Below are 27,934 nucleotides of genomic sequence, written 5' to 3' on the forward strand. Positions count from 1 at the left end.
GCAAAACAGATGTCAAATGTCTTCATTGCTGTGCAGGAACCTTAACAACATTGCTTGTCATTCATCAACAGCAAAATGTTAATATGTTGCAAAAGTCAACACTATGGCCTTCGATGAAAAATGAAACCTAAACTGAAACCAAGATTCATACACAAGAGTATTGAATTCAAGTTAGGTTAATTAGTCTGTTTCTAAATCCGGCTGTTTGTGAACTGGTACACAATCTTTTAGTTTATGAAATCATTCATCATACCGCTACATTGATATCTGCCAGATATAACGCTGTATGATATATTTTTTATATCATGTTTGATAGGAAGTTCTTATATCAGTTGATGTGTTATTTTACTAAGACTTAATAAATAAGCAATATTTTATTGTAGCAATGAATCAGATTCATTAAAACAAACAATTTGCTAACAAGATGTATGACATTTAAACCACAGAAAGCAACACAAACAGTGAATATTAAAAATGAATAAGTAAATGCTGATGACAAGGAAGTTTTTAAATCAGTCAATGTTTGGATGTTAGTCATTTTACTCGGTATGATCTATACAATCATCATTTTTAGTAAAATTACATCAGATTTAACAAATAAACAATACGATACCAAGATGTAATATATTTTACCAGATGAATATTGATAATATAACAAAAATCATATAAACTTAAGCTCTATACTATCGCTATTTTAAGATCACACTCGGGTTTTTCAAACAATTTACATAAAAACAAAATCATAAAAAAATGTTATATTTGATAATAATTAATGGAAAAGGGGCGAAGTAATAGGATAAATAGACTATTTTGTTAATCATGCGAGGCTTAGAAACGTGGTAGAAACAATTGGCAGCGAAAACCCCTGTAAATCATTTGTTAAAGATCACATTCATTCCCGCAAAAAATGCAGCGTCCTTTTTATTTTATTTCATTATTTCTTTTAAAATTAGAGAGAGGTATGATAAACAGACAAACCAGTAACTGCCTGATCTTTTTGTAATATATCAGGCTCAGCACGAATAAAATAATGGTTCAGCAAGCTTGGCCGTTATTATTCTAAGTCTTGCCTGATATATTTCAAAAAGATCAGGCAGTAACCTGTTATTCTCTATATATCTGCTGACTGTGTTCATGAATCCTTCAAAGGGGTAATAAATCTGCAATATTACTAAATTAAAGATGGTAAAATTGCACTAAAAAATAGTGCTTTTATTAAATTAATGGTTCACCGTTGTTTTTTTTACATCTAACAAACTCGATTTTTAAACAATCTCATTCAATGGTTCAAAGGTAGGGACATAATTTGGTAGGTCAGCTCCAGCTTAATTGAACAGATGCATTTTTCTTTCTATTTTTCATTTGATCATATCCCTGTTTTTGTCAACAACAACTTTGAAGTGTAATAATTGTACAGATTTAAATACCAAAGTAATTCATGTAAAAAATTGGCAAAAAAACATCCTGTTTTCTTACCAGGTGCTATCATGTCATCCCCATCTCCACTCTCGTTCATCCTGAGAACTGTTTCAATAGATGATTTTTTTATATTTGCAACATGTTATCACAAAGCATTTAATAACCAGTATTTAAATATTGTATCAAAGTTTAAAATTGTTTGCATTTATAGACTAATATTGAAAATAATTTACGTGTTAACAAGGCCATTTTTTTATTCAAGGGGAACAATAAATTGTGGACATTAAGATATATTTGAGGATTCTATTAAACATTGTGAACAATAAACGTGCCTTGGTATGATGATGTCATTATTTTCAAGACTATACACTGCTTTCTGGATTGTTTAACTTACCTAGTCTTGATTTTCTAATTAGTATTTAGTTTTTTATTTGATAGTCACTGGCCGTCTTACTAAAACTTAATGCTGTCACCCTATGAAAGTAACTATATAGACTTAACAGACCTGATGCTAAAATTCAATAAATGTGCAGTCCGCACAGGCTAATCAGGGACGACAATTTCTGCTTTTATGGAATTTTTGGTTTAAATGATGTCTCTTCTAAGCGAAAATCTAGTAAAGGTGGAAAGTGTCGTCCCTGATTAGCCTGTGTGGACTTCACAGGCTAATCTGGGATAACACTTTACGCACAAGCATTTTGCCCAGTTTTCTCAGAACACAACACAAAATGTCAATTTTAAACCACAAGAGCTCGTGTGACCTTTGCTTCTCCAAGTCTGTTATAACATGAAAGAAGTGAAGACATGTTCATGTGACTGTAACTTACTTAACGGTCCAGGGGTGAAGTTGTTGTCGTCCCTGCGGGATTCTATCCCATTTTCTGGTGAATAAATGAAAAATGTAATTATAGTATTACAAAAGCTGAAAAAAATTGAAATGTATAATAGTACTGGAATATATAAAACTCTAAATCACCTTTCCCATATAATGTTGTTATCTTTTATACTCAGAGCTTATATGGTAAATCACAACAATGCTGAAAAAAAACTTTTGTTTAATCCAAAGTTTGTTGCTTAATTTGTTACACCTGCTTAAATCCAATACCTGTCAAAACTTTAACCTTGGTCATAACTTTGCAATATTGAAGATAGCAACTTCATATTTGAAAATGCATGTGTATCTAATGGAGCTGCACATTTTGAGTAGTGAAAGGTCAAGGTTATCCTTCAAGGTCAAGGCCTATAACTCTCAAAATCAATGAAAATTTTGTAATATATTTTGTAAAATAAAGTTAACATAAATAATCAGTGTTCTTATATAGCAATGCCCAAAATTTCAATGTTAGATGTGCTCTGGTAACATAGATTTAACACAATAAAAAATGCTCTTTTTTATTTTTTGTGGTAAAATATATTTAACACATGTACATGCACCAATTTTATGTTTATGTGTCGTTTGAACAGAATGATATTGTTGCGCGAAATTAAAATGGAATATATTGTGCCACACAAAACAACAAGAGATGTGTTTATCAGAAACACAATGCCCCCTAATGCTTCTCTTTTATTATTATTTTGTTACATTTGACCTTGAAGGATGACCTTGACCTTTCACCACTCAAAATGTGCAGCTCCATGAGATACACAAGCATGCCATTTTTTTTACTTTGATAGGTGTATGGAAATTACTCAGGTTGTAAAGAAATTACTCAGGGTGTATGGAAAATACACCATGAGCATGTGACTACTCTAAGCCAATCGGATAAGGTCATTTTTTAGGAGGTGAGTTTGTGCCTACCTCTTCTATTCACAGAGCCAACAGCACGGGACTCGATTGCTGCATGCGGATCTGCATAGCTAAATTAAAACAAAGAATGCAAGTAAGCTATGTGACCAGACTCATTTTCTTTCATGGTCAATATATATACATGTGTCTGTAGTTATGTCCATCCATATGATTAATGTGACATTCATTCAGAAGCTATAATGATGCTGAAGTGATGACACTACAAATATATAGATCTTAACAAGTGTGTGAACATGTACATCAAGGTATTTGGTTCAGGTTTCTTTCTTGAAATAATCAGATATATGTCCTTTAAAAATAACTTGATATGTTTGTTACCTGAGGTAGGCATATACATGACCAAAGACTTAATTTCCTTTTTTCACTAGATTTCAAAGCTTATGATATCCCCTTTTGAAATAATAAAAGTTGGTTGACTTGCACATTCTACATTTTGGAATAAACAATTTTTAGTAAAAGGAAAAAAAATCTGTACATGAATGCTATGTTGACATAGAGAAATATTGGTTTGGTAATGCTTTTTGTATTAAAGGGATCTTTTCACGCTTTGGTAAATTGACAAAATTGAAAAAAGTTGTTTCAGATTCGTAAGTTTTCATTTTAGTTATGATATTTGTGAGGAAACAGTAATACTGAACATTAACCATGCTCTAATATAGCCATTATATGCATCTTTTGACGATTTTAAAACCTAAAAATTATAAAGCATTGCAACGCGAACGATTGAATAATTTGGAGAGTTCTGTTTTTGTCGTTAAATTTTGTGAAACTACGAAGATTGCTTATATAAGGTATAAAATACGTCAAGAATGTGTACTTGGCGGAATAGCTCAGTAGGCTAAAGCGTTTTTACTTCAGGACTCTGGCAGGACTCCAGGGGTCACTGGTTCGAAACCTGCTCCGGGCAATGTTCTTTTCCTTTTTTAAATTTTTTTCTTGATTTTTTACTGGAGCTTTTATGATCCAATGTTTACATTTATCAATATATAGCATTTAATGAATAAGTTAAAAAAATGCCAAAATCTGTGAAAAGGCCCCTTTAAGCCTTTATACACTAATTCATGTAATAACACAAATACATACCTCAACTATTTGCCCCCAGAGTGGCTGGCTACATAACTTCCCCTCATCAATGAAGATTCTAAAGTAGACAGACATCTTTCAATGAGTAAAACTTGATCAGCTGGAGTTAAACAAAATGGTAATTTTGAATGTAGTTTTCTGGTATTTGCGTAATATTAACAGCATATATGTGCTGAATATATTCTGCATGAAAAAAAAAATGGAATGAGATTTGCAAAATTGCAAATACCTGCTGATAGAACAATGCAAACACTATGCAAATATACCAATTAATTTCCATTAAGTTGCAAACATTTGGAGCCCATATTTTCACAAAATATACTCTGCATAAAGGAAACCAGAACCACAGTTAAGCCACTGATTTGCAACAGTTTGCAAATATGAGTTGTGTTCTGAGAAAACTGGGCATAATGCATGTGCGTAAAGTGTCGTCCTAGATTAGCCTTTGCAGTCCGCACAGGGTAATCCTGGACAACACTTTCCGTCTTAACTGGATTATCGTTAAAAAAGGACATCATTTAATTGAAAAATTCCATAAAAGCAGAAATTGTCGTCCCTGATTAGCCTGTGCAGACTGCACAGGCTAATCTGGTACAACATGTTACGCAGATGCATTATGCCCAGTTTTCTTAGAACGCGACACATATATGCTTATACAACAATGTAATGCAATTTCATAAAAGTTTGTCAGACTTGCCAAATGACAGAAAGTGTACACAGACATTTCGAAAAATGAATGTTCAAGCAGTAAAAGACGCTCTCAATTTAAAAGAAATGGACACAGGTATACAAAATTCATTTATATTTTATTGTAAAGAATCAGTATCAATTCAAAAGCAATATGAAATATGAAGTTTTGATTGGATATCAATGTTGCTCTAGCTGGTCTAGTGCAAAGTTTTTCTAAGTTTTAAAACTGTTGATGATTCTTCGCTTTTCAATAGCACAATATTACATATAAGACAAACTGACAAACTGTAAAAAGAGCATGCAGATATGAGCATTTTTGAAACAAAGTTGTCAATAAAAATTGGTCAGAACACAACTAATTACCATTTAAATGGTCAATCGTTTGTTTTTAATGCACACATTAAAAAGAAGTGTAATATTAAGTGATAGCTAATGTAATTAGTCAATAACCAGTCCTTTCAAGATTTTCAGCAGATTTATAAATCGGATGTTCACAGTCCTGTAACAGGATAGTACTTTTTAATACTCTGCAAATACATTATTTAAACACTTTAAAAAAGAACATGTCCAGGCATTTGTAAAAAAAGTAATCAAAAGGACTGCACACGCTTTGAAGAGGACCCTGCAACTATATGTATAAAGCAATGATTTTTTAAAATGTTTCCATAACAAATATCCAAATACAGCACAGATCCAGTCTAAAAAATATGATTCCTCAAAGTGAATGTGTTCTTTAACTTATAAAAATTTAGCATTTTTATACCTAATGTAAACTATCAGTGTTGTTGTTGTATTTGCAAGAATTTTAGTTGTTGTCCGTTTCTTACAATAAGTACTTTGTCCTAAATGTTTGTCCGCAAAATTTAGACATTTCAATGCGGTTTTAATTTTATTTAAAAAATGTTTCTGGAATTTTCATTTGATAAAAACAATTTTACAGAAAAAAACTGAACTTATTATAAAACAAAAAACTAAATGATTGTACTAAAATTGAAATTTTGTAAAAGCTGTAGAGAAGTAATTAAATAATCCAGTTATTCATAGCACCATACTGTCAAATTCCCTTTTCCCTACATCTACGCAAATATTTAAAATTGACCATTTATTAACATTCATTACCCGTTTGCAAACACTTTGCAAGGTTAGTTAAACATTTTGGTGTTGCCTTGTAAAGCACACCTCAGATTATAAGTTCTTGCTGTTTGGAAACACAAAAGCTTTGTGGTCCTTTAATAATCAGCATTTGTTTGTTTATTTGTTTGCTTAGAGAAAAGTAATGTTTTCAAAATATTTGCAGATAATTTGTACAAATAGTTTGCAAAAACCTGCTACTCATTTTCTTGGTGGCAAATATTTTTGAAATATTCAGCAAATATATTTCAAAGGAAAACAAGAGTATGGTTTGTTATTAAAAGTATTTTGTTCAACATGCAATGTAAACATGCTGAAGTGGCAACATTATCAGATTAATTGTGTCAATTGTATTTTTTTTAAGTCTTAAATTTGTTTCACTGTGTATACATATTATTGACAATGTTATTTGTAAGCGTGATAATCTATTATCTATTAAACACTATTTCAATGCAGAAACATGTACATATATATTTAATATTGGATGATATATTAGTTTGACAACCAATGGTAAGTTTGATGGATTGTAGAACCTCTTAATTTTGGCACTTGAAATAGAGTTTTAATCAGATAATTATGAAACATGGTGAAAATATTTTAGGGCACATTCACATTTACTTCACCTAAGTGTACCTGCACATAATACTGCAAAAAGGGTGTTGCGTATAGATAGATAAGATAGATAAGATAGATAAGATAGAGAAGATAGAGAAGATAGAGAAGATAGAGATAGATAGAGATAGATAGAGATAAGATAGAGATAAGATAGAGATAAGATAGAGATAAGATAGAGATAGATAGAGAGAGATAGAGAGATAGATAGAGAGATAGATAGATAGATAGATAGATAGATAGATAGATAGATAGATAGATAGATAGATAGATAGATAGATAGATAGATAGATATAGATAGATAGATAGATAGATAGATAGATAGATAGATAGATAGATAGATAGATAGATAGATAGATAGATAGATAGATAGATAGATAGGTCAACAGGTCAGAAGAGTTAGTTAAAATGTGGTAACTGACCAATTATCTACAACTTATCTTGCTACCAGTTGTTTATAAAAAATATATATTATATTCAATAATTAACATGACTAACCCAGTCCTCTAGGCTTTCTTTTATTAGGATCGGAGTTAGTGTAAGAGTGTCGTATGAAAGATATCGTTGCAGGAAATTGAAATGATCCTTAAAAAAATTGTGTCTTAGTGTCGTTTGAGCGAATCTGCGCTAAAACTCAATTTAGATACACATCGTACATCGAATCATTCCTTTTGTCAGTTGTCAAAACGAAAGTACGGTTGATATTCAAACGCATTATTTTTCTCTTTCTGGGATAGTGTTTTAGTATGTTGATGCTGCATTAACAAATATAAGTGTATATGAAGTGAAAACACCACAAATAAACAAAAGTTGTAATAGACACCTATAAACTGTTAGATGCGTCTAATATCACTTAAGCTTCAATTTCATGAAATAATAATATTTAAAAAGAAACACTATGAAAATAATATATAATTAAAATTGGAATTAAAAGTTAATAATGCAAAATTATAGTTAAATGGGAAATGAGTGAGTAATAATCACATACATGTAAAAATTACAAATTATTATTTATAATTTCCCACTACATGTACTAAGGGAATCTTACTAGATAAACTAGTTAAATAGTGTAATAAAAAAAACTGACCCAAAATAGATTTAAAAAATGTTCAATCAATATATGTACCCCCGCTAACCACTAATTTGCTGGTACAAATAAACATGACCCATTTATAATCCTTAAAAAATCACACACTGTATCATAACGTTATTATATAAAGTAAACTATCATTGGTTGATATATTATGGAAAAGCTTTGTTTGTACAGGGTGATTAGTGGAATTTTTCTAATCTCATGCTTTTCCAGGATCAGTCTATTTAACTCAGAAAAGTTTAGTAAATAGTTGTGTTAGTTTTCCTTATTTGTGATCATTGTAATGATCAATTAATGGTAGGGTGAATGGTGCATTGTCATTTTAAAGGCTTACTTTCCAAAGTACAGTGAGTGTATCAAATTATTTGTACAAATACTCTATTAGGGTTATACTGATTAGTATATGTTAAGAGTGATAGGAATTTTAAGTAGAGAAAGTGCTGAAGTGTTTTTGTAAGTTTGGTTAATTAATACAAATATTTTAGAGCAATATGTGTCAACACTCATTTATGAATGGTATTTTTTTTGCTTGGTTTATTCTATAAAAGAAGGGAAAAGAAAATTGAACAGACATTGAAACAACATTTTATCGAATTTTGAATTATTAAATTCATTTGCATGACACATAATTATGCATATGACTATTGTCATGAGAAAATTGTTTTTATGCTATATGCTGCTAGTGTATATTCAGACAAACCTGCGCATCAATGCATTCTGGTCAGGAGCCACCATGTCCGCAAAACCTTTCATGACTTAATAGCTGCATGACTGGGAAGCTCCTGACAAGATTGCCGAGAAGTGCAGGCTGGTCTGCATCTACGCTGGCCGCGTATGGCCTACGATCCATTTTCTTATGACGCTGGTCAAATAAGGAAATTAACTGTACCTACATGAAACAACAACTAATAGACTGTAACCTACCTGCTTAACATCCTGGTTGCTTGTACAAGCTTCTCCAACTCTCTGAAACAACCCATAAGTAATTGTATTGTACATCAGAGATCATTAGAGATCCCAAATGTATATAAACAAGATATGTTTTTTAAATGCATTGAAACAAGTCGCGGATCTGATCTACAGAACAGCCGAAAGCTATTTTTATGGGCGGAACTTCACATTTATATAGTACACCAGAAAATAATATACATTGTATAAATCTTTAGTAAAAGCGTGTTAGAATCAAAATAATTTGTGTACTTTATACTTTGTTGTTAAATAACTCACGACCCGAAAATTAGATGCGTGGTTTCAAATGTTTCTCTCTCGTGATTAAATCCCTACGCATCTAAACTATCGGCCGTGGGTTATTTGACAACAAACTATAATGTACACAAATTATTTCTTAATTTTTGGCGTGTTATTGTCAGTAGCCAACATACGCACAGACATTTGTTTGGTATTGAGATGTAAGTTTTGCACTTAAATAATGATTGTTTGCAAAAAGAACAGTAAATGTTGTGTCCTGACTATCTGACCAAATATAGTTTGATCACCACTAAGACAACATCTTGGACCCTAGGTTCCTTTAAACACCATTAGAAAACTTATTTGAACCACAATAAATTTGGCAAATTTTAGACATTAATATCTGAACTGGGAATTTATAACTGCATACTTAAACCAATGATTTAACGATAATATGCCTAAATGTAAGTTATTCATAGAAACAAACTCGTAAATGAATTTATGAGTTTTTTTAAGAATTTTTTCATGGTGAGCTTTTGTTTATCACCTTGTGCAGGGATGAGAAATTTTTTAATTAATGGGAAAATGATTAAATAAGATCCATAAAATTGTGAGAAAAATTAACAATATGCAATTTATTAATGTGACCAAAATTGTCAATGGTTACTGTTCAATGGTGATCTCATGCATCGAATGATTGTTAAAGTCATTTGATTCTTCACATTCAAAGAGTCTACATCTCTTTGATGTATTAATGATATATATTATCATTAATAAATATATTACAGGTAACTTTGTTTTAGTATTTTTCACTATCATGGTTTGTTGCTTTAAACTGTATTTTGTATTGCTTGTATTTTAAGGATCACAGTCGGATCATGCATAACTTGTATTTTTGTATTGGTAATTATTATTGCTATATTTATATGATGCCATTCTTTACATTCAAAGAGTCTACACTTCTTTGATGTATTAATGATATATATATTATAATTTATAAATATATTACAGCCAAACGAGTTTTCCTCCATGATAGAACCACACGTTAACCATCCGGCAACATGTGTCATGTTCTGAGAAAACTGGGCATAATCCTTGTGCGTTAATTGTCATCCCAGATTAGCTTGTGCAGTCCGCATAGGCTAATCAGGGACGACACTTTTCCATTTTATGTAATTTTTTGTTTAAATGATGTCTCTTTGAGAAAATCCAGTTGAGGCGGAAAGTGTCATATCTGATTAGCCTGTGCGGACTGCACAGGCTAATCTGAGACAACACTTTATGCAGAAGCATTATGCCCAGTTTTCTCAGAACGCGACTCACATTAGTTACATCAACATAACAACCTTAATTCAGTTTTCCAGGTTTTTATTCTGATTGGTCTTCATAATGTTCAAATATTGGAATGCACAGAGCACATATATAATCATATCCAACATGCTTAACATGTAAACAACAAAGATGCATCAAAGCTCTAATATGTACATTGTCATGGTAACTGATTTACACAAATAATAATTAAAAAATAGATTTCATTTTCTTTAAGACATATTATCTAAAATAATATTAATAGGAATTTGTAAATGGAATAATTAATCAAGTGAATTAATCAAGCTATCAAGTTACACAGTTGCTCTGTACAAATGAGCTATAAATCATAAAAACAACAAACTTTAGTTATACATGTATACAGTAACAGAAACAGATTTCCCAGGTATACATACTATCTAAGAGAACCAAGTGCATTTATCATTGCTGTTGATCATTATATAGTGGAAATAAGCCAAATCAAATGTGGAAACATCATTGCAAAATGACACCAGTTATGTACTATTGCAGGGGCAAAACAAACTTCTGTATAAAAATGACACACACACGTGACGACAAAAGCCTACCCTGAGCACTTTGTATTAAGGTGACCGTAGATTAAAAAAAAAAACACACATTTTGTTAACTTTTGTAATCCAAAGTGATGCTAAGTTTTTGTACACATGAGGACATGAATGCAGCAATATGTTACATATAAAAAGTCAGCACACATAGCATGAGGTGTATGTAATTATAATGATTCAAATAATAATATAAATATGAGTAGTTTCTTAGCATTTTTCAACCCTTGGCTTGGACAGGCACGGGCACTGTTCTAGCTGCATCTAAACCAGGAAACTCAATTGGTTAGGAAATCCCTTAACGGATGTGTTTGGCATCAAACTAATTCATGTATTGTCAAAGTGATAAATCTTTTGATCCAAGCAGCTTTTGTGGATTGACTATCAGTACTGCTTGATGAGTGCAATGGCTCATATTGAACTATCAGTACTGCTTGATGAGTGCAATGGTTCATATGGAACTATCAGTACTGCTTGATGAGTGCAATGGCTCATATGGAACTATCAGTACTGCTTGATGAGTGCAATGGCTCATATGGAACTATCAGTACTGCTTGATGAGTGCAATGGCTCACATGGAACTATCAGTACTGCTTGATGATGCAATGGCTCATATGAAACTATCAGTACTGCTTGATGAGTGCAATGGCTCATATGGAACTATCAGTACTGCTTGATGAGTGCAATGGCTCACATGGAACTATCAGTACTGCTTGATGAGTGCAATGGCTCATATGGAACTATCAGTACTGCTTGATGATGCAATGGCTCATATGAAACTATCAGTACTGCTTGATGAGTGCAATGGCTCATATGGAACTATCAGTACTGCTTGATGAGTGCAATGGCTCACATGGAACTATCAGTACTGCTTGATGAGTGCAATGGCTCATATGGAACTATAAGTACTGCTTGATGAGTGCAATGGTTCATATGGAACTATCAGTACTGCTTGATGAGAGCAATCGCTCACATGGAACTATTAGTACTGCTTGATGAGTGCCATGGCTCATATGGAACTATTAGTACTGCTTGATGAGTGCAATGGTTCATATGGAACTATCAGTACTGCTTGATGAGAGCAATCGCTCACATGGAACTATCAGTACTGCTTGATGCGTCCCCGGCGAAATGTTGTTCATGATTTCATGAACACTTCAAGCCAATCAAGAACTGTTCATGAACGGTTCTGAAAAAGTTCCTTAGCTTGGTTCATGAACTTTTGGACATGAACTGTTCTTAAGACATGTTCATGAACTGTTTATGAATTATTGTTGAACATTTCAAAGTTCATGAACAGTTCTTCATCTAACCATAAATACTTAGTGATGAACATTTAATGCACAAGTATTTCTAATGACTTTTCTGAGACAGACTTTAAGGATCCATCATGAATAATTCATGAATTCCTTTGTGCTAGATGTTTCATACATATTTTTGAAAGTAATATTGAAATGTCTAGCATAAAAATCTTGTAGATTTGTGAAACCTGTGAAGTTAGTATGAATATGCATAGTACTTTCACCACTGTAAGTTAGAGTTCTTGACCTGTTCTAGAGAATTTTAAGAACATTTGTACAAGAACTGTTCAAGAACTGCCCTCAGGAACACTTCTATAACTTTTAAAGGACCTTTCCTGTTCTTGAATTATTCTTAAACTATTCTTGAACACTTTAAGAACTTTTTTGAACAACATGTTTCCTTCTGATGTTCTTAAACAGGTCTACACAATGTTTTTGAACGTATGATGGACTTTTTAAGAATCCAATATGTTCTTAAAAGGATCTGTCATTGTTCTTGGAAGACTTAAAAGACAAGTTTAAGAATGTTTTAAGGACATCTTATTTCAAGAACAGTTTAAGATGTAATCAAGAACTCAATGTACATTGCATTGCTGTTTTTACAAAGAAAGAATATTGTGTGCACAGGAAGTTGAAACGGAAGGCACATGGTTTATGTTATATTTGAAAATGTAAGTCTTTACCGGCTGAACTGATCAGCCATTGGTTCCATTTCAAGTTCTTTGGCACTGTAAGTGTAACCATTTCAGGGAAACCATTGATTAGTAAATGATTCTTGAACTGAAAATGAGACTATTCATAATCTTTTCAATACATGAATTATTCATGAACATATAGTGCAAAGTTGTATTATGAAATTTAAAGAGTATTATCAAACCAATTGTATCTTAGTTATAAGTGTTATATTTAAATTATTGTTATATGTTGCTATCAATATGTTAAGTGCTAATACAAGACTTGTTTCTTCTTACCCTGACCTGTTTGTTGAGCTTTAGTAACACTTATGATAACCTTTGCATAAATTGACAAATTCTTGTTCATGAATAGTTCATGAACACTTCATGCCACCTCAGTTCATGAACTCTTGAAGAACTATGGTTCATGAACTATTCACTTACAGTTCGTGAACAGAAAATGAGCCATTGAAAAATAGAAGGAAAATGTTCATGAACTGTTCGTGAACAGCAAAACCCTGAAGAATTTTTCAAGAACTGTGTTGTTCATGAACTGTTCAAGAACACTTCATGCCATTGATGTTCATGAATAGTTCATGAACATTTCATGCCATAATGGTTCAAGAATAGTTCATGAACACTTCATGCCACACGGGTTCAAGAATAGTTCATGAACACTTCATGCCATTAGGTTTCAAGAATATTTCATGAACACTTCATGCCATTAGTGTTCATGAACAGTTCATGAACTAAAATTTCAAGAACTTTTCACAGACGTGGCTCATTTTCTGTTCACGAACTATTCGTGAACAATTCATGAACTCAGTTCACGAACAGTTCATGAACTGTTCACGAATTATTCATGAACTGCAGAACAACATTTCGCAGGGGGTGCAATGGCTCATATGAAACCTATCAGTACTGCTTGATGAGTGCAATGGCTCATATGGAACTATCAGTACTGCTTGATGATGCAATGGCTCATATTGAACTATCAGTACTGCTTGATGAGTGCAATGGCTCATATTGAACTATCAGTACTGCTTGATGAGAGCAATGGCTCACATGGAACTATCAGTACTGCTTGATGATGCAATGGCTCATATGGAACTATAAGTACTGCTTGATGATGCAATGGCTCATATGGAACTATAAGTACTGCTTGATGATGCAATGGCTCATATCGAACTATCAGTACTGCTTGATGAGTGCAATGGCTCATATGGAACTATCAGTACTGCTTAATGAGTGCAATGGCTCATATGGAACTATAAGTACTGCTTGATGAGTGCCATGGCTCATATGAAACTATCAGTACTGCTTGATGAGTGCAATGGCTCATATGGAACTATCAGTACTGCTTGATGAGTGCAATGGCTCATATGCAACTATCAGTACTGCTTGATGAGAGCAATTGTCTTCAGTATTATTAGCGGCTTCATATAACTGGCCAATCATACAAATCGACTTTGGTTGCTTGGTCCTCAACCAGCGGCAGGATGCTGTAGCCTTCTCTTTAAGAATGCCTCACTATATCCAACTGTGTTCACCATGCTTTCAACAGCCTCATGTACCTGAATAATACACAAGTCAAAATGTTATTTCATTTATTACATACCTGTTTTATGCTTTTGGAAATAAGAAAGTAACAGAATAGCAATTTTTATGTTTACAGCTACGCATTCATAGAAAAATGTCAAACAATAGCATCTCAAAACTGATGCCACTCTCAACAATTGCAGCTATTTTTCAGGATAACACTTTCCAAAAGGTCATCAATTTGCATCAATATTTGAAAACAGTTACTTAGATGGTTTACTGATTGAAATATGGCCATGACAGAACTAGAATTCACAGTTTTAAAGGGTCCGTTTCAAAGCCTTAAAAGGCACCTTATTTTGTATTTTACTAGTATTCATAAAAGAGTTCTATATAAATTAGCAGCATGTTGTTTGTCGAAATGGAAAGGCAAGTGTCAATCAAAACTATTAAAATAGATGCTGTAAAGACTGTTATAAAGCATGGCTAAACATGAACATTCACCAGATTAATATGTTATTTATTGTCAGACACTGCGAAAGAACGTCCGTTCACCAGACATTGACAACAACGTCTCTAAAGGCCGATGGTGAAATAAAGGATTGTCAGGTTATTTTTGCTTTCAAAGGCTGCAATCCTCGTGCAGTTTTCACAACATTATTTGGCAGTATCAGGCAGTTACCAGGTCCTGTGATTTCCGAACATTATGAGTTAATTTTGACAACGTTCGTAACTACCATTATTATATTTCACTCTTTCATTGGACATTTTGAACGTCAGCTTAACCTGTTAGCCAATTTGAAAATGGGTGCTTAAGAGAGTCTTTTGAATGAATTTTGATCTTACATTCAATGTTTAATTGTCAAATTCTTTAGATGCAGATCATATCAAACATTACACATTGATGTTTAAATTTATATAAGTACTAATGGAGGTATTTAAAATTATCACAATTACAAGATTTGCATGCCCCCTTCTTCGAAGAAGAGGGGGTATATTGTTTTTGGCCTGTCTGTCTTTCATTCTGTCTGTCTGTCCCAATATAAAGAAGTGAAACTCCAGAAGCTGCAGGAGTATTGCAGTTCTATCATACACACCTCTGTGGGCCTTTATTTAAGGCAAGGAACCAATTGCCAAAACGGTACAGTACGGCACAAAACGAAACAACATATACACATAGTAGAATAAAGCTGGGGTCACTGCCTTGGAACGGTCATTGCTAAGCATTGGGGGTTTAAACCAGTTAATGAGCGCTCAACCTCACATTTGGCCCAGCAATATTCATGAAACATATAAGTGTAAATAAAATTTAACCTCATAGCATTGCAACTCAAAATAAACAGTTATAAAAGGGAATTAAAATGCATTCAATTTAATTACTATTTTATTACTCAATGGTTGAAAGGAGACCAGAGCAACAGAGTTACAACTTTTTGAGGCATGATGAAATGAAATTACTAACACGCATCAACTACATCCCTTCTTTATACAAAAAAGATTTCAGAATATAGCATCATATAGTTAATATTTCAGATCATCATCGCGCACCTACAGGAAGAAGCAACAATATTGGGTGTAAAAGATCCAAATTACCTACTTGATTGTTTATGTGACTAATTCAAAATAAATAAAACGGAGCTTAAAAATAAATTGATCAAGAAACTACCATCAGAGAAAAAATAATTATGAATAAAGTTGACCGATATAAACGGGAGTACATTGTACCTATCATGTAGCTACCCCGGCGAAATGTTGTTCATTATTTCATGAACACTTCAAGCCAATCAAGAACTGTTCATGAACGGTTCTGAAAAAGTTCCTGAGCTTGGTTCATGAACTTTTGGACATGAACTGTTCTTAAGACATGTTCATGAACTGTTTATGAATTATTGTTGAACATTTCAAAGTTCATGAACAGTTCTTCATCTAACCATAAATACTTAGTGATGAACATTTCATGCACTAGTATTTGTAATGACTTTTCTGAGACAGACTTTAAGGATCCATCATGAATAATTCATGAATTCCTTTTTGCTAGATGTTTCATACATATTTTTGAAAGTAATATTGAAATGTCTAGCATACAAATCTTGTAGATTTGTGAAACCTGTGAAGTTAGTATGAATATGCATAGTACTTTCACCACTGTAAGTTAGAGTTCTTGACCTGTTCTAGAGAATTTTAAGAACATTTGTACAAGAACTGTTCAAGAACTGCCTTCAGGAACACTTCAATAACTTTTTAAGGACCTTTCCTGTTCTTGAATTATTCTTAAACTATTCTTGAACACTTTAAGAACTTTTTTGAACAACATGTTTCCTTCTGATGTTCTTAAACAGGTCTACACAATGTTTTTGAACGTATGATGGACTTTTTAAGAATCCAATATGTTCTTAAAAGGATCTGTCATTGTTCTTGGAAGACTTAAAAGACAAGTTTAAGAACGTTTTAAGGACATCTTATTTCAAGAACAGTTTAAGATGATATCAAGAACTCAATGTACATTGCATTGCTGTTTTTACAAAGAAAGAATATTGTGTGCACAGGAAGTTGAAACGGAAGGCACATGGTTTATGTTATATTTGAAAATGTAAGTCTTTAATAAATTACCGGCTAAACTGATCAGCCATTGGTTCCATTTCAAGTTCTTTGGCACTGTAAGTGTAACCATTTCAGGGAAACCATTGATTAGTAAATGATTCTTGAACTGAAAATGAGACTATTCATAATCTTTTCAATACATGAATTATTCATGAACATATAGTGCAAAGTTGTATTATGAAATTTAAAGAGTATTATCAAACCACTTGTATCTCAGTTATTAGTGTTATATTTAAATTATTGTTATATGTTGCTATCAATATGTTAAGTGCTAATACAAGACTTGTTTCTTCTTACCCTGACCTGTTTGTTGAGCTTTAGTAACACTTATGATAACCTTTGCATAAATTGACAAATTCTTGTTCATGAATAGTTCATGAACACTTCATGCCACCTCAGTTCATGAACTCTTGAAGAACTATGGTTCATGAACTATTCACTTACAGTTCGTGAACAGAAAATGAGCCATTGAAAAATAGAAGGAAAATGTTCATGAACTGTTCGTGAACAGCAAAACCCTGAAGAATTTTTCAAGAATTGTGTTGTTCATGAACTGTTCAAGAACACTTCATGACATTGATGTTCATGAATAGTTCATGAACATTTCATGCCATAATGGTTCAAGAAAAGTTCATGAACACTTCATGCCACACAGATTCAAGAATAGTTCATGAACACTTCATGCCATAAGGTTTCAAGAATAGTTCATGAACACTTCATGCCATTAGGTTTCAAGAATATTTCATGAACACTTCATGCCATTAGTGTTCATGAACAGTTCATGAACTAAAATTTCAAGAACTTTTCACAGACATGGCTCATTTTCTGTTCACGAACTATTCATGAACAATTCATGAACTCAGTTCACGAACAGTTCATGAACTGTTCACAAATTATTTGTGAACTGCAGAACAACATTTCGCAGGGGTAAAACAGTGTTGGTTGTTCGTAGCGATGACGTATTTAGGAGGGAAGACACGATGACGTCACCAGTACCAAATTTAAGCTTTATTGTACTGTACTAAATAATCGAATTATCAACGAAATTAAATATAATTAAAGCGACTGTACTGTATACTAGACTTACTTATAAAACCAGCTATGCTTATCAAACAATATAGAAGCAAACATATAAAATTGTCATTACATTAATTATCCCAAATTTTAAGAAGAAAGATATAGTGAATCAAACACTAACAAGCATGTGTGTTTAAGTACATCAGTATCAATTATCCCTTTGATAAAAAGGAGCTCATTAAATTAAAAAGTGTATTACTAGCATATGCTTTAAAATATTTACATTTGTGAACACGCTTCAAAACATCTCCATAAAATGATGGTTGTGAAATTCCATTAGTTAAATGCCATTTTAAAGAAACATTATATTTTGAAATTAAATCACTATATTGTGAGTGAAATTTAGCGAATTTACGCCAAAGGTTATGATACAAAAAACCTTGTTTTAACAATTTCTTAGTTAATAAACAATTACGATCATTAAAATCTTCAACACAAGAACATGCTCTAGCGTGTCGTACCAACTGCAAAATGTAAATACCATAGGAAGGACCTTTAGGGATGTTACCATCTAGGAAAGGAAAATTCACAATTTCAAAGTTAAAGTCGTCCCGTTTGTCGAATAAACTTGTTTTTATCATATTATTATTAATAGTTAGATGTAAGTCTAAAAATGCAGCATCTATATTTGATTGACACGATTTATTTAAGACTAGTTCTTTTGGATAGATATTGTGAATATATTGTTCAAAGTATGGATTATCTAAGTTCAGTATGTCATCAATGTATCTACTTGTTAGGTTAAAACGTTGAATCAAATCTAGTTGTTTAGTTATTGATAATTCTTACATAAAATCCCTTTCATAACAATATAAAAATAGATCAGCAATAAGCAGGGCACAATTTAAGTACCCATAGGAACACCAATAATTTGTTGAAATATTTAACATTAAATTCAACAGACAAGTTTTCCAGAAGAAAAGTAAGTGCTTCACAAAATTCAAGACAAGTCCAGATGATGTATTTATCCAATATCTGATTAGTAAAAAAAGATATTTTAGAGTTTAAAGCAAGATTAAAGAACACTTCTCTCTTGCAAATGTTTTTTCAATCAGTGAAATGAGTTTGGATTTTATTCAAATGTGAGGGAGCGTTGTATATAGTGTAGAAAAATCATAAGTACTTACTTGTGACACCTTATATTTTCTAATTTTAATTTTATCAATAACTTCTAAGGAGTTTTTTATTGACCAAAATAAGTTTATATTACTATTTTCATAAACTGTATTACAATATTTTGCTATATGATATCTAATAGCATTCAAGGCGGATGTTTAAGGTACACTGATAACTGTTGGTGGTACAAGATTGCTCAGGTAGATGGATATTATTGGATTTTAATTTGTCAGCAACAATTGTTTTTAAAAATTTCAAGATCTTTAAATAAACTCTGCTTTTGATGACAGTTTTTTCATTTTGTATTTTTGGTTTATTTGTTTTTATATGGTCGTCAAATATAATATTGTATGAATTTATACTCGTTGATGAGATAACAAGAGATGTGTTTGTGAGAAACACAATGCCCCCTACTGCGCCGCTTTGATCTTGACCTTGATTTTTCACCACTCAAAATGTGCAGCTCCAGGAGATACACATGCATGCCAAATATCAAGTTGCTATCTTCAATATTGCAAAAGCTATGGCCAATGTTAAAGGTTTCAGACAGATGGACAGACTGACGGACAGTTCAACTGCTATGTGCCACTCAACCAGGGGCCAAAAAATGTTTGACCGATAGTTTCATAATTTGACATGGTTAAGACTCAAGGACACATTGCAGTCTTCCTCAAAGGTGTGCTACTGCCATGCATTCACTGTCATTAGATAATGGAATCAAAATACTCTTACAGAATTGGCATTTAGGAAAAACCACAAAAAAGAAGAATGCCCAAAATTACTTACCTTGGTTGGTAAATCCATGATCCTGTCACTAAACTGATGGAAAATGCTGCACAGCAAAATGCACATTTGTGCTTGAAACGCACCGTTCATTTATGTGAAAAAAATTAGGGAAGTTCTTTTATTAGCCCTTTGAGTGCTTGAACCGGATTTTGAAGGTTTTTGCAAACAGTTTGGATCCAGATGAAACGCCACAGAATGTGGCGTCTCATCGTGATCCAAACTTTTCTATATAATTCTGATAGTATTCTTTGAAAAAAATCAAAGAAAATGCTAATTTTAGAAATTCAGCTGACAACATTTTAGCAGATGACAAATTACCCAGCATGCAAAGGGTTAAAATGAAAGGACACATTATCCTCATATTGGTTACAATGCGGAAAAATTTCAAGGTTACAAAGCACAAACATACAAAGTGGTACTAAATATTTTAGAAGTGAAAGCTGAAGAAAACATTCCCAATTACAGCATTATTGACTATTAGCCTTAAAAAGGCTATTTTAACGTCATTAACATCATTGAGTAACAATGACATTAAATTTCTTTTGTGCCAAAAATCTCAGATTACACATTACAAACATACAAAAACTAAATAAAATGTATAGTTTTGTGGAAGCAAAGCACCAAAATGATTATTTTATTACAAGGGCTCATTTATAATTTATAAGGTTGCTATATGATTGATGTACAAGGTACGTCTTCCTACCAGCAGTACCGGTATCACAATTCAACTTGCCTGATATTTATTTTCGGTCTGGTGACTTGTTTGGGATTTACAAAGAGGCATAACAAGTTTTGTGTTTCAACTCATCCCAAAAATCTGAATTTTGGTGCACAACATTGTTTTTGTATTCCTTGTTCAGATTTGTATCTTTTTCTTCTTCAGTAGGCCATAATAGAAAAATAAACTTTGAATGTAAAGAAGATGTTTTTAATACAAGTCTGATTTGGAAGATTTTTTAATTGAGTGGTCACACATTTTTGTATTGTTCAAAAGTTAAATAGCCAACCTATTTATTTGAGAACTATATGTATGTGTAATCAAACAACTTTTGTTTTGCCCACTACATGCTTGTTATTTATGGAGTAGTATCAGACTTACTCTTTTTGCTCTGTGAGCATGATGGCTACATCTTCTCCCAGGGGTGACCTTTCCATGTGTGACATCTGGAAATAGATAAAATACTGTTAAGAATATTTATATTCTGGAAGTTAAGAAAAATTCCTCATATGGAAGGTGGTTCTATTGATAATGTAAACAAGATGCCAAATTATCAGTAAAACAAGAAAAAATATCTTGAAGATATACAGGGTTGATGTTCATTGGTTTTAATTGTTGAAAACGATCGCCAATTAAATCAAAGAGTTATAAATAAGGTTGCAGATGTTTTTCTGAACAATTCTTTGCCCTTCTACATCCAAGTACATGTTAATGTGTAGGAATGTAGATAGAAAGGGTCTCTTCTTATTGGTGACCCAAAAACAAGAATGTAAAAAGCCCAACGAAGACTAGTATTTGTTAAAACAAGTTTGGAGTTTAAGAAAAATAAATAATGTGTGTCACTCTGTTGATAACTCCAGTATATAACAAAAATGTGTTCAGGCGTTTGAAAAGAACTTGTGTATGAAAGTGTTGGTCAATCAACATAATACATCAGTATATGGTATTTTTGTCAGGAGCTGGATTTGAATCTGGATTTTCATTTGGTTTACATTAAATACTTTTTTGTCAATGAATACATAAAAATGATTTTTTTGCCCACTGGCAGCAAAACTAAATTGGGCTCTGATCGGAACATTTCTGAAATATAACTTGAGTTTTTATAAGCAAATTGTATCATAAAAATTGACGCTCAACACAAATAATACACATTGATTTGTCTGTAACCGCTTGATTTGTAATCTGAAAATATTAACCATTATAACTCATTAATATTCCTGTTACACTAAGGTTTGCAAACACATTGCATTTTAAAACTACTTGGCATTGGAAGAAAGTTTTATGTTACCACACAATTATTGCCATACTAATCAAGCAAATATGGAAATGTTATTTATATGTAAAGATTATTAAACTTGTGATACTTTTTAATTTGTTTTAGATGTCTCCAGCCAGGCCTTTTTCTGCCTATCTTACAGGTCCGATAGTCGGACCCATTCCCCAAGCCAAATATGCATTGAAGATAGCAACTTAATATTTGGCATGCATGTGCATCAACGGAGCTGCACATTTTGAGTGGTGAAAGGTAAAGGGAATCTTTCAACTGGTCAAAGGTAAAAAAATAAAAAATAAAAATAATAAAAGCGTGGCATAAGGAGGCATAGTGTTTCTGACAAATACATCTTTTGTTTCTTATGAAAGAAATCCATTGTCCTTCAATTAAAACTTTTTTTCTTACGAAGTTTGTTGTTTTTGGCAAAAATCATAAGTTTAGAAAATGCCTTATAGTATATATTTATCTTCGATAATCTTTGATATATATAAATTGTTGACAGGTGTTATCAAACTAATAAGCAGATTAGCTTAATCAGCCTACACATAACAATTTTTTTTAAACAGTAAATTGACGTGTTTTATCAATGATCTCTTTTACCAAATCAATTAGCTGATGAGACTTAATCAGTCCAGCAAAGTGTTGACAGACTTAATCAATCGTCCATAATCGGTGCCGATTGTCCTTTAGCACGATAAAATCAGATTATCCTGGACAATACATTCACAAGGTGCCAATTGTTTGGGAAAGCACTAAAACGCATGTTGCTGATTGTACTAATACCATTTGGCTCCTAATGTATCCCGGAAAAAAATACTTTTTTGAAAAACCCACTTATCTGCTGATACAAATAAAGCTGACCCATTTATAATCCTTTCAAAATCACACATCGTATCAACCGTTATGATTCAAAGTAAGCTATCATTGGTTGATATAATGGACCAGCTTTGTTAAAAATGTACCGTGGTGATTAGTGGGTTTTTCTAAACGTGTGCTTTTCCGGGATATTAGTCAATTGACAGTATTTCAACTAAATGTAGACTAATATTAACATTTGCCTATTTTCTCTTTTTAAAAGTTTATTGATTAAGTAATGATGATTATAGAGTACAAATATATCAATACCAAAAAATTGAGCGGTTACATATATATAATGTATGCAGCTTTGCAGCCAATATAGATATTGTTGAAAAATGCTGCCAATAGGGATAGAAAAAAAACTAATCACATATGATTGGATAATTGCCATATATTTAACAACACAAAAATATAAATATTACGGTAATGTAAAATTGTGAAAGTGCAATATGATGTGAAATTACAATTACTTATAAATCACAAAAATTGAAGTATAAATAAAAAAAAACAAAAAAAAACAACAACAACATGATATTTGTTTTGCTAACCACAAAGCAGAAATATTATTTTATTTAATAATGTTTAAATACTTTATGTATGATTTGATTACGGCTGTTTTTGTATACAAATGTTTTTTTTAATATATTATCTTGTTACGGAATACGAATTATGCTTATACTAATTTTAATCATTTTATGTATTGATCTATTTCTTAGAAGAGCTATTTCTTATGAGGTTGTATGATGTGCATTGTTATAATTATTTATTAAGATTTGAGTGTAATCATCAGTTATAAAAAACATTTGTATTAGACCCTTTATGGGATAACCCCCCTTTTACTAATGGTGCTAGCTAATATTTCTAATGTTACACAATAGGAGACTAAGAAAACAAAAATTAAAGATAATTAATTTGACTAGTAAACTCTTTGTCTGCCGGGACAATTGGAACCTGATTCTATTGTCCATAAAGACAATTGGCACCTGATGATTTGTCTTCCCAGACAATTGCCTACCAACCTTTTTTTCCTAATTTTTGCTATTTTTTCATCTGCCCACATACCATAATTTGCAGCCCCGGACAATCACTTAATTCATTCATGCCGTACGTACGCAACCATATGTATTCAATTACAATACATTTTTTATTTTTGCTTTTATATAATTTTGTGTATAAACAAAATTGTACTGCCTTTAAAGGATATGAAATTTAATGGGGGGTTTTCGCCAAGAAATGCATGTGTTTGGTTAGCTTAATTTAATTGCAATAATTACTGATAACGTTTTTGTGAAAAATAGCGCAGTTAAGTGCTGGTTTAAAGAGTCTGCTGCTGACATCTTTAGTTGACTTTCTTTTTCACCTTTGCATGCTGGGAAATTTGTCGTCTGCTGAAATGTTGTCTGCTGAATTTCCAAAATTAGCATCTTTGATTTTTTTTCAAAGAATACTAATAGAATAGCAAATAGTTTGGATCCTGATGAGACGCTACATTATGTGGCGTCTCATCTGGATCCAAACTGTTTGCAAAGGTCTTCAAAATAAGGTTCTAGCACTGAAAGAGTTAAAATGGTAACTTCAGCATATGACAAACTGACATTATGGTCTTTTTTAAAGAAAATTTAGAATACGGGTATGCTGTTAGAAATTGGAAGGTCATTTTTGTGTACATGAACATTTTCTGGATTCATACATGTGCTTTATTTGTAATAAAAATTGAATGTAATTCATTTCTGATTTTGTCAAACAGAGTTACTGGTATTTCTGCATGTGCTACCTCAGGCTTTAAATTTTAATAGGTTAATGTGTCGTCAGAAAAAAATATTTGGTTCTTAAATGGGTGCATACAAAATACATTTAAAAACCGAAATAAAAGCTGGCATGCATTTTGCTTGCCCCTATATATTTCTACACAAAAATAATTTGAAAAATTAATCAGGTGCTGATTGTCCAGGTTGAATATTTAATTGGGTGTTGATTTTCCAGACAAATTAACAAGGTGCCAATTTTCCATGAATGCAAAAAGACGCACAAAGCCAATTGTCCTGGTGTCGTTTGTCCTACTGTCCTATCATTTTATGATACTACAGGAATGGTAGCAACAAACATCAGTTTTATGTTTGAACAGACATATGTCCAGCTTATAAATACATTTAATTAATTAAAATTTGAAGCTTAAATTTAAAACAAAATGAATTCAAATGCCTTAAAAATAAACCTTTTCTAGTCACAATTCTTGTTATTATTTTTGGAATTGTATACTTTAATATTGGTATCCGGACAAACGGCATCCAGACATTTTGCTCCCTGCATTTATTCGTCCACCAAGACAATCAGCACCAATTAAAGGCAATTGATAAAGCTTATCAAGTTTAATCCGCTTATAGTTTGGTAAAAGAGATGATTAATAAATCCTGACAACAAACTGTTGTGTTATCAAACTAATTTAAGTCTGGACTGATTTAAAGCGTATCTGCTTATTGGTTTGATAACACCTGTATGGCAAGCAGTTTGACGTATAATCCCAAGAAACTAGGTTTCTCATGAGAACCTAGGTTTTCATGAGAACCTAGGTTCTCATAGACACATAGAACTTAGGTTCTCATGAGAACTTAGGTTTTCATGAGAACTTAGGTTTTCATTCTGAGAACTTAAGTTCTCGTTTGATATCCAATGTTTTCAGAAGAACCTAGTTTCTCGACAGCTTTTCGCGTCGTTCTCTTTGATAACCTAGGTTTTCATGAGAGCCCAAGATTTCGTTTGGGAACCATAGTTCTCATGAGAACCTAGGTTTTCATTCTGAGAACCTAGGTTCTCATTCTGAGAACCTAGGTTCTCATGAGAAACCTAGTTTCTTGGGATTATGCGTCGAACCGCTTGCCATACACCTGTAAACAATTTTTATATATTGAAGATTATCACATCTAATTAAAGATATTTCTTATTTTATATTTTTCTCCGAAAACAACAAACTTTGAAAGAAAATAATTGTTCATAAAAGAAAATGGATTTATTTCATAAGAAAAAATGGCATTCATTACAACACATAAGGGTGTGCAAAGGTTGTGTTACTGTAACCCAGCCAGAAAATTCCCCGACCGCTATGGGGATCGAACCCGGGACCTCCCGGTTCCAAATCAGGCAGACACTCTACCGCGTCGCTATAAAAGCTAGCTCATATAGCAAGGCAGTATAAGTTCCCCTTATACCGAACCCTGCTACATACACCCCCTCTAATTATGAAATTCTTCCACGAATTTCTCATTGCCATGACATCTGTGGGACGTCTGACACACATGGTGGTTTTTTACGTTGGACATCAATGTAACCCAGCTAGAAAAATCCCCGACCACCATGGCAATGAGAAATTCGTGGAAGAATTTCATAATTAGAGGGGGTGTATGTTGCAGGGTTCGGTATAAGGGGAACTTATACTGCCTTGCTATATGAGCTAGCTTTTATAGCGACGCGGTAGAGTGTCTGCCTGATTTGGAACCGGGAGGTCCCGGGTTCGATCCCCATAGCGGTCGGGGAATTTTCTGGCTGGGTTACATGACATTTCCAATAAACACACATATTTCGGAAAGTAAGATTTCCCCTTCCTTCACAGTCCATTGTAATCCTTTCCTGTAAATCATATTTGCATGCGCACATATTGTTTGGTCCACACGGATACACGGTCATAACATGTAAACTCATGACTGTTGCAAACATGCAAACAATCAGTGTTATCTGGACAATCAACATTTTTCAAATGAGCCTAACATGCATACACCATTAAAACATTTATAAAGAAAGTCTTAATTGGTTAAACGAATGCTTTAAATGGGCGGCGGTAATTGGGCGGCAAGAGACGTAGCTCCGCCCCAAAATTAATAGACTATCATCAATTCCGCTGCACCTGTACTTGGACAATCGCGCTTCTACAGGAACATTCAATCCATCGGCATGTCTATTATCCGCGACAATAAACGGTCTTTGTCTCATATTTAAGGTTCATGGGAGGGATACAAATCATTAAAACTTTGATTTGGTTTTTCTTCATTCAATGTGGTACAATATGGTCAAACTATTTATCATTTTAAAGGTAAAGACGGATAGATTAACATAAACACATTTTTGACATTCAATATTTTTTGCTTTATTCATATTTTTGTTTAAAACCAATACATTTGGACACTAATTTACAAAATCTCAATCTAAAGTTAGGAAGGATATGCACTATCGTAATTTGAATAAATGCAAAGCTATATACATACAGAAGGTCAAGTAAGCAACATTTCACAGAAAATTATTGTCAGAAAACAACAAATGAGTTACCATTCTATTTCAAGGGCTTAACAATTTTGCTATAACCAAATGGACAATTTTAAACCATCTCAAATTGAAAGAAATTGCAGACGACATATAAAATTGTAAATAAATATAAAGAAATAGGTTTGGCTGGGTAGAAATCATTGTGATAAAAGGAGACATTGCTCATCAATAACATCAAAATCAATAACAAGATTTTATGAGTTTTGTGCAGACGACTCTAGAAATCATAGTTTTACATAGAAATACACAGCTAGGTATCATAGTTTTTTTTCTTTCTTCCTTCCTTAACAACTACTGTCCTTGTACCGTTTTGAATAATGGGTTCTTTTTGGCATACATTTTTATATCGATTCCTTCTACACATTTTGAAAGCGTGGCACTCGCTGAGCTCCGTAGAAAAAACGTGCATTACAAATCGGTCGAAATCACGTGAAGTAGTAAGAAAACCTGGTATGTGTAAACACATACCTGAGAAAACACATCATTATTTTGACAGTTGGTCGCGACTTCTAAAACAACTCTTAACATTAATCAGGAAGAGATCGCGCTTAATAACAGAAATGATCACACAGAGATATAATCACTTACCCCATTTCAAATATTTTCCAGCTGAAAATTTTCCCGCTCACGTCTTTTTTTTAGTGTATTTGTATTGTTTTTTTGGAGCCGAAGTGCATCTCACATAATATCCATCCGACTTCCGTTGATTTTACTTTCGTTATTTAAACTTCGTTTAAAAGAATTATTTTTACATTTAGGTTGTTG

General features: G+C 32.6%; 1 long non-coding RNA gene across 2 annotated transcripts in view; it reads left to right on the forward strand.

The window, feature by feature from the left end:
* The window catches only part of LOC127860323 (uncharacterized), a 112,647-nt gene extending 89,276 nt beyond the window's left edge, over positions 1-23,371 (forward strand). Inside the window, exons 4-5 of one of the 2 annotated variants that reach the window (XR_008039704.1) lie at positions 3,233-3,299; positions 22,106-23,371. This is a non-coding gene — a long non-coding RNA (uncharacterized LOC127860323). The remainder of the gene's footprint in view (positions 1-3,232; positions 3,300-22,105) is intronic. The other variant, XR_008039700.1, reaches the window with a different exon arrangement.
* The last annotated feature ends 4,563 nt before the right edge of the window (positions 23,372-27,934 follow it).

The sequence above is a fragment of the Dreissena polymorpha genome, chromosome 1, assembly GCF_020536995.1.
Source record: "Dreissena polymorpha isolate Duluth1 chromosome 1, UMN_Dpol_1.0, whole genome shotgun sequence".
Classification (NCBI taxonomy): domain Eukaryota; kingdom Metazoa; phylum Mollusca; class Bivalvia; order Myida; family Dreissenidae; genus Dreissena; species Dreissena polymorpha.